This window comes from Triticum dicoccoides, chromosome 6B, assembly GCF_002162155.2.
Source record: "Triticum dicoccoides isolate Atlit2015 ecotype Zavitan chromosome 6B, WEW_v2.0, whole genome shotgun sequence".
NCBI lineage: Eukaryota > Viridiplantae > Streptophyta > Magnoliopsida > Poales > Poaceae > Triticum > Triticum dicoccoides.
The window spans coordinates 43,795,932-43,803,534 of record NC_041391.1 but is presented as its reverse complement, the minus strand read 5'-3'; the positions used below and the strand labels follow the sequence as shown (position 1 = coordinate 43,803,534).

Sequence of the window (7,603 nt, the reverse complement as noted above, 5' to 3'; positions counted from 1 at the left end):
TCCTAGGCCTCGCCATCGTCCACCGCCCTGGTGCTCTCGGCGCGGCGTGGTCAACGTGGTCAAGGAACGGTTCAATCGGACGTGGACTGTACGTGGAGAGGCTGACAGCTGGGTCCACGGCCGCAGCAAGGAAGTGCCTCCTTATTACGCGCAAAATAATTATTCCTCCACCTGACAGCGGGGACCCACCGGACGGGCCACCATATTTCATGAAAAAAACGTTTCCCCCCTGACGGCTGGGACCCACCAGCTACACCTTCGCACGCAAGGAAGTGCATCCGGGCAAAAAAAAATGATTCACCCCCCTGACTGCTGGGATCCACGAGCTACATCTTCGCACGCAAGGAAGTGCCTGACAGTCGGGACCCACCTGGTCGAAGCGTACGTAGCGTTGTCATTCTGGTCGCGAGCGTGTACGTACATACTAGTCGATGAAGAGGCGCGCACGTGTCGTAGTAGAGGCGCATACGTAGCATGTACACGTACGTACATCGACGAGGGTGCAAGAAAGAAAATACGGCCACATACGTACATACGGGCAGGGTCTCTAAGGCCTACTCGTGCATACATACATGGCTGGGTCGGAACGGAGAAACAACATCGTCATCTTGTTCATGGGGAGTCAACCGGCTGGGTCAGAACGGAATGCGTGGTCGTGTTCATCGGGAGGGCTTGGACGGAACAGGCGATCACTACAAGAAATATGCTATCTTGTGACCTCCACTATTGGTCACTGAAAGGTCATACTTTTTCATTTGCGACCTTTTTGCGACAAAAAACAGAAGGTCAAAAGCTGAGGGTCGTAAACTGACTATAGCGACCTTCTCTGTGAGAAGGTCGTGGACGTTTATGACCAAAATATTCCTACTGTGGCGTTTTGGTCACTAGCAGCCTCCCCAGTCCACGTAGGCATCCAACGTGGCAAGCTGATGTGGCACAAGATTCAGCCCGGTCCAATTCGATTTTCTACATGGGCCTAGCCCAACAATTCAGCCTTTTTACTGTATATGTTTTCCCTATTAATTTTCTCTAGCTACATGGGCCTGGCCCAACAATTTGGCCTTTTTATTTCATGGATCATGGCCTTTTTGTGATCTATTTAGTTTTTGGGCCTAAGCCTTTTTATTTACTTGGCCATCGCCTTTTCACAATTGATTCTTTTAGTAATTTTCTTCATTTTTCCTGAATTGTTTGATTTGTGGCCTTTTTAGGGCCCAAATAGTATATGTTTCATTTCCGACATATCAACAATAAAGTAACCAATATTTTGGTCTAGAGAGCCCAATCACACAAATTTTCATAAATGGCGATCAAAATGAGTATATATATATATTACAATCATGCCATAGTTCACATCATCCAGGAATTTAGAACAACTACAAAAGTGCTGCTATGAAATACTATAACAGCCATTCACATCATCCAGGAACATATAATTAGCTACAAAGATGAAGCGTTCCCTTTTTCCAACTTCTTGAGCCTCTGTAAAAGACAGGAAACGATCATTATCATGGCTGTGAATTCAGAATGAAAGCAATATCCTCAAACATACAACAGCTAGGAAAAGAATATTGAACAAAATAATAAACAAATACACAAGCAGCTAGGGGTCGATCCTAATGCTAGCAAGCTCTAAGAAGACTCCAAGAAATTATTGGCTCACAATACAATCATACAAGTGCGAGTCGTGCAAAAAACTTCACTACACCAAATTGCACCTAAACAATAATACCATTCTACTACCAGAGCCATCCATTCAGCTAATAGCATGCAAAGTATCAATGTTCTGTTCTTATCAGCCTATTCTTATGCATAAAGCAACAAAGGAAACCAAAAGAGGAGCACTACTACTTGGAGATAACCAGAGTTCAACAAAGATACACGTATCATCAGTTTGCCAAACATGGCAGTGTTCGGTTCAGAAAGATGTAGTACAAATGGCCAAACATAGATGCGTTCAGTTTCAGAAGAATCTGAAAGCCAGATCTCATCTGGAAGCCAAACTTGCACTATTACAAACACATGGAAGAGATTAGTACAAGCACTTACTAATCAGGTCAGACTGAAGAAATCACTCACAGCGGAAATGCATCATTCTAAATCTTCTCAGTTTGCAAAACAAGATTCAGCAAGCAATCAACCATTATGAACAAGCAGTAGCACTACTTCTTGCAGACGCAACGCAAGGGCTCGGTTTACAAGAGTAAAAAAAAGACAGCATTAGTAAGATCATGTAGTACCACAACTGCAACATTTTCTAGATAGATAATCAGTTTGCAAAAGATAGGTAATCAGTTTGCATACTGAAGTTAGGGAGGAAGGGGTTCCCTACCATAACAACCGAAAAGAATCCGCCATCCCGACAGGCAACCGACAGCCAGGATCAAACATCAGAAATGAACCGATGCCCAGGGATCAGACACGTGCCGCTTACCACCACAGATCTCTCACAGGTCACTACCAAGCTGAAGTGGATCTTGGTCGTCGATTTTCGCACCAGACGATCAGTTTGGACGCATATTTTACTCCCAGTTGCAACCTATCCAGATCCCTTTTGGCAGCAAAAAATACACAGACAAGATATTCGTAAGCTAAACTGAGAAAAATTAAGCAAAGCAAATGTTAATTCATTGTTTTTGGAAGTCAAAAAAGCAGCACTAAGTAAATGGTTCCCTCAGTAATAATATATTGCTCGTCAGATAGTATCAGTATTAGCATGGTTAATTCATAATTGGGAACCTTACAACTAGATTATGAGCAAACAGACAGTAATGTCTTACGGCAAAGTATGGGTGCACATACCTTTCCCTTCATGAAGTTGGAGAGGCGGCGCATGGAGAGCGGCGGGCGGTTAGTCTTGCTCATGAAGAGCCTCTTGAGGATGATGGCGTTGAACTTGATCTGGTCCTCCTCACCAGGAAACGGTAGAGCTGCACTCCAAAAAGCAACACAACAATCACAATCCAGAAGCAAACCGCACATAAAAAAAGCCAATCTGGTCTATGCAACACTAGACTATACAGCGCTGCATCCAACGAGAAATGGCGGCCTACCTACGTAGATGGAAACCCGGAAGGATCTAGATGGGGAGCGGGGGCTAGGAGGCTCACCATGACTGCTTCTGCGGCGGTAGGGTTTCCTCCTCTGCTTTGTTTAGATTGGTCCTCAGTATCTCCTTGTCCCTCTGCAGGGCTTCCACTTCATTGTTCAGTGTGGTAACCTGCCCATGATCAAATGCCAAACCATCTGCACAGTTGAGTTGCCAGACCAAAAACTAAGCCATGTACAATACCGTAACAAAATCAGTGAAACTGAATATGCACCATCAACTGATTAAAAGCCGTGGATAATATATATATGATTCATCAACTGATATGGGAAGCTAGCGAACCAAGTTTCCCAATGGGAAGAAGTCACAAGAGCAGACATAGAAAATGGATATTTTAAACTAGATTGCAGGCTGGATGTGTGGTTTCAGGGGCTTGGTCGCATCGAATCGGGATCAATATCAAGTAGAAACTAGTAGATTTGCTCCTCCATATGCTGGATTCAGGGGAAAGATTGGAACAATAGTGGTTCCTGTTGTATCTGTGCAGTGCATATGATGAAATGTGCGCAAGTTATCTAAAAGATACGCAGGTTATCTGACAGCGAGGAAAGGGGTGTTACTGACGTCGGGGGCGTCCCGGAGGCGCTTGCGCAGGTCGTCGCTCCCTGGCGAGCTCGTCGCAGGACTCCATGGTGCGCTCCAGGTCACACTCGTAGAGGCCGCTCGTAGATCCCCTCCGTGTTCATCGCCAACTCGTTCTGCACGGTGCCGTTCCGATCTGTCAGGCATTCCGTTGAACATCTTGAGTGCGTGAGTAACCGCCACAGCGGAATGGATGGGGGAAGGGGGGAAGGGGGGACTGACCCTGACAAGGTCAATGCGGCGGGCGGCGGCTAGGAGGTCCTCCTCGAGCGCGAAGACGCGGTCGTGGAGGCGGCGGCGCAGGTCCTCAGAGGCGGCAAGCTTGGCGCGGAACGAGCGGTCGGGCACGGGGAGGCCGAGGGAGGCCTCGATGGAGCCGCGCACGTACTCCTCCGCGTCGCCAGGGAGCGCAGGCCCGGCGTGTGGGGGTGGGGGCAGGGATGGGGAGGAGGGGAGGCGTCCTTGCCATCGGCTGGCGCACGGCCTCGGCGTCCTCCACGACGTAGAGCGCGGACTCCTCGGTGCCGGCCAGGAGGCGGCGCACGGCCTCGGCGTCCACAGATCGGAGGGCCGCGAAGAGCGCCTGGTGGGAGAGCGGCGGGGAGGGAGGGAGACAAGGTCGGCGGCGGTGGTGAGGAGGGCTGCGAGGTCGGCGGTGGGTGGGAGCAGCGGGGAGAGGACTGGATCGGGGAAAGGAGGCTGGGGAGAGGACTGGATCGAGGGAGGAGGTGGCGGCGGCTGCGAGGAGGACGGGTGCGATGGGGGGAGTCGATGGGATCTGACCTAGGGTTTGGGCTGCGGGTGGGGGTATCTCTTTTTCATTTTATTTTCTATTTTTCTGTAGATAGATGGATGGATGGATGTGGGATGGAGAGATGGATGGATGGATGGATGGGCGCCATGTCATCGATCCGTGGGAAGAGTCCTGATTGGTTCGAAAAACCAGCGATTTAAAAAAGTGTCTAAGTACTAAAAATAGAGGGATTTTGTGAAATAGCTATCAAAAATATTTTGCAAAATGGCACCACACAAATTTTCACTAGAGTTAGACCACATTTTATGGATAAGGACCAATTTCTATGCATTTCTGATCTTTCTAGCTATTTTTAATCATTTTTCGAGTGCCCAAAATGACTTTTTTGTGAAGGACCTACCATATATTTGTTGCAAAATTGTACCAAATCAATTTTCTAAAATACTAGGACATATTTAATGCACAATTGACCAAATGATTGGGTGTCAAAATTTTTGATCCACCTCTCATGAAAAAGACAAATTCCTGCTCATTCAGCAGGAAACGGGTCAAATTTGAACTGCAGCGTCCTCATTGTTTGTTATTTATTTTTTCCAAAAATCATTTATAGGTACAAAAGTATCTATTTAATCAGAGAAACAACAAAAAAATTCCAAGATTCAAGCAATAGCTAGGAACGGTCATTCCCACCGTTTTGACCGCATTTTGAAACGGGCATAAAAAATTCAAAAAAATCAAAAAATTGGGAAACCTTCGCATTGTGTCATTATATGTGGCAAAGTTCCCAGGAAAAATAACAAACTTGTAATACGGCAATTATTTTAAAAAAGTGTTCTCAGAAATGAGCTATCATCTGTGAAGATTCACGGCTTTCAAGCCAAATGATCAATCTTATGGCCACATTCATGGCATAGTTTGTTCAAATGATCTCATATTATGCACAAGGGTGCATATTGGGATGGCAAACAATGTTGCCTAAGGAAGTTTTTATTTTCTTTGGATGAAAAAACATTTTTCATTTTCCGAGTGCCCAAAAGGAGGTTTTTTGTGAAGGACCTACCAAATAATTGTTGCAAAATTGGACCAAATCAATTTTCTAAAATACTAGGAAATATTTAATGCACAATTGACAAAATGGTTGGGTGCAAAAAGTTTTGATCCACCTCTCGTGAAAAAGACAAATTTCCACCGATTCAGTTGGAAGCGGGTCAAATTTGAACTGCAGCTGCCTCATAGTTTGCTATTTATTTTTTCCAAAAATAATTTATAGGTACATAAGCATCTATTTAATCAGAGAAAGACCAAAAAAATTCCAAGATTCAACCACTAGCTAGGAACGGTCATTCCCGCCGTTTTGACCACATTTTGAAATGGGCATAAAAAATTCAAAAAAATAAAAAACTTGGGAAACCTTCGCATTGTGTCATTATATGTGGCCAAGTTTCCAGGAAAAATAACAAACTTGTAATACGGCAATTATTTTAAAAAAGTGTTCTCAGAAATGAGCTATCACCTATGAAGATTCACGGCTTTCAAGCCAAATGATCAATCTTATGGCCACATTCATGGCATAGTTTGTTCAAATGATCTCATATTGTGCACAAGGGTGCATATTGGAATGGCAAACAATGTTGCCTAAGGAAGTTTTTATTTTCTTTGGACGAAAAAAACATTTTTCATTTTCCGAGTGCCCAAAAGGAAGTTTTTTTTTGTGAAGGACCTCCCAAATAATTGTTGCAAAATTGGACCAAATCAATTTTCTAAAATACTAGGACATATTTAATGCACAATTGACAAAATTATTGGGTGCAAAAAGTTTTGATCCACCTCTGGTGAAAAAGATAAATTCCCGCCGATTCAGTTGGAAGCGGGTCAAATTTGAACTGCAGCAGCCTCATAGTTTGCTATTTATTTTTTCGAAAAATCATTTATAGGTAAATAAGTATCTATTTAATCAGAAATACATGGTTTGATGGCGAGACATCGAGGTTTCGACGGTGGCCGAGGGCCCCAACTCTAGAGCGCGTAAGCTCGCATGCCCGTCGCGTGGTCACCGCGTGACCGTGGCGTTGCCATGTGTTCTGGGCAGCCTAGGCATGTCTAGTGGGTTGGGCACTCCCCAGGTAGGTGCTAGGAAGAAAATTACAACATAACATTCTCACGAGGAGACCGATCGATGCTCAAACATGAATTAGCAGCCAAGTGTTTGATTAGCAGTACAGGAAATGTACATGGCTAATGGGTGTGAGTTTTGGCTAAGGATGATTAGTTACTAAGAAGGTCGTCTTCACAAATTTTCACCTCAAAAGGAGGAGCCTATGTGGTACTTGCTTTGCAAACTACCACACTGGACATAACTACAAATGTTGAAGCTCGGCTCAAACTAATGAATGGATTGAGCTGGCATTTGGTGGAGGATGGTTATTTGGGCATAGGAAAGCACTATAGAAAATGGATACTATTTGGACATGCCAAATTGGTACTTCCTTCACATACTGCTGCTCTGAACAGAATAGGAAAATGAATATTGTTGAGTTATTTTTGAACTAGGCAAGGAAGATTTTTGACATATTTGATGAAGATATGATCCAAACAATTTATGAGAATTATTTGGGAACTTTTGGAATAACAGAAATATAGGTTGCTTCACAACCTAGGGCAAAAATTGACACATGGACATGACACATAGGCAAAACTGATGAGATGGCGCCTAGTCATCACAACCCACCACAATCTGCAAGGCTATGACCATCTATTTTGGTCGTTAACAACTAGAAATAAGGCAGCGGACCAGCCATGTTTGCTTTGTGACCATTTGGTGTAAGGAAATTACGACCTTTCTAACCAAAATGGTCGCAATGGTTTAGGGTTTGGAGCCCCCCGAACAGCTTTTGACCAATTGGTCTCAAATGGTCACAGATCTATGACCAATTCTTCCAGGGTCACTGACAGAAGGTCACTAGTTGACATATTTCTTGTAGTGGATGGAAACGAGGCCTGGCGTACCGCACAACGGAGGAAACGGCCTTGTGTTCGACCGGCCACGTTCGAAACAGGGTCCTGTTGATCGGGAGGGGCCTGGTGTACCGCAAAACAGAGGAAACGGACCTCCTACGGTCGAAACGGGGGTCCTATTGATCGGGAGGGGTGTGGCGTAC

General features: G+C 44.8%; 1 long non-coding RNA gene and 1 other non-coding gene across 3 annotated transcripts; both read right to left on the bottom strand.

Annotated features, from left to right (window-relative positions):
* Window positions 1–1,347: 1,347 nt before the first annotated feature.
* On the bottom strand, window positions 1,348–2,936 carry LOC119324744. 2 transcript variants are annotated; one of them, XR_005157136.1, is made up of 3 exons: window positions 2,803–2,936; window positions 2,333–2,551; window positions 1,348–1,482 (listed from the first exon to the last, which is right to left on the bottom strand). It is a non-coding gene; the product is annotated as an uncharacterized LOC119324744 (long non-coding RNA). The 2 variants fall into 2 exon arrangements; XR_005157135.1 differs by lacking the exon at window positions 1,348–1,482 and adding an exon at window positions 1,710–2,009.
* Window positions 2,668–2,739, bottom strand: LOC119327135. Its single transcript, XR_005158414.1, has one exon. It is a non-coding gene; the product is annotated as a small nucleolar RNA snoR53Y (small nucleolar RNA).
* Window positions 2,937–7,603: the final 4,667 nt, after the last annotated feature.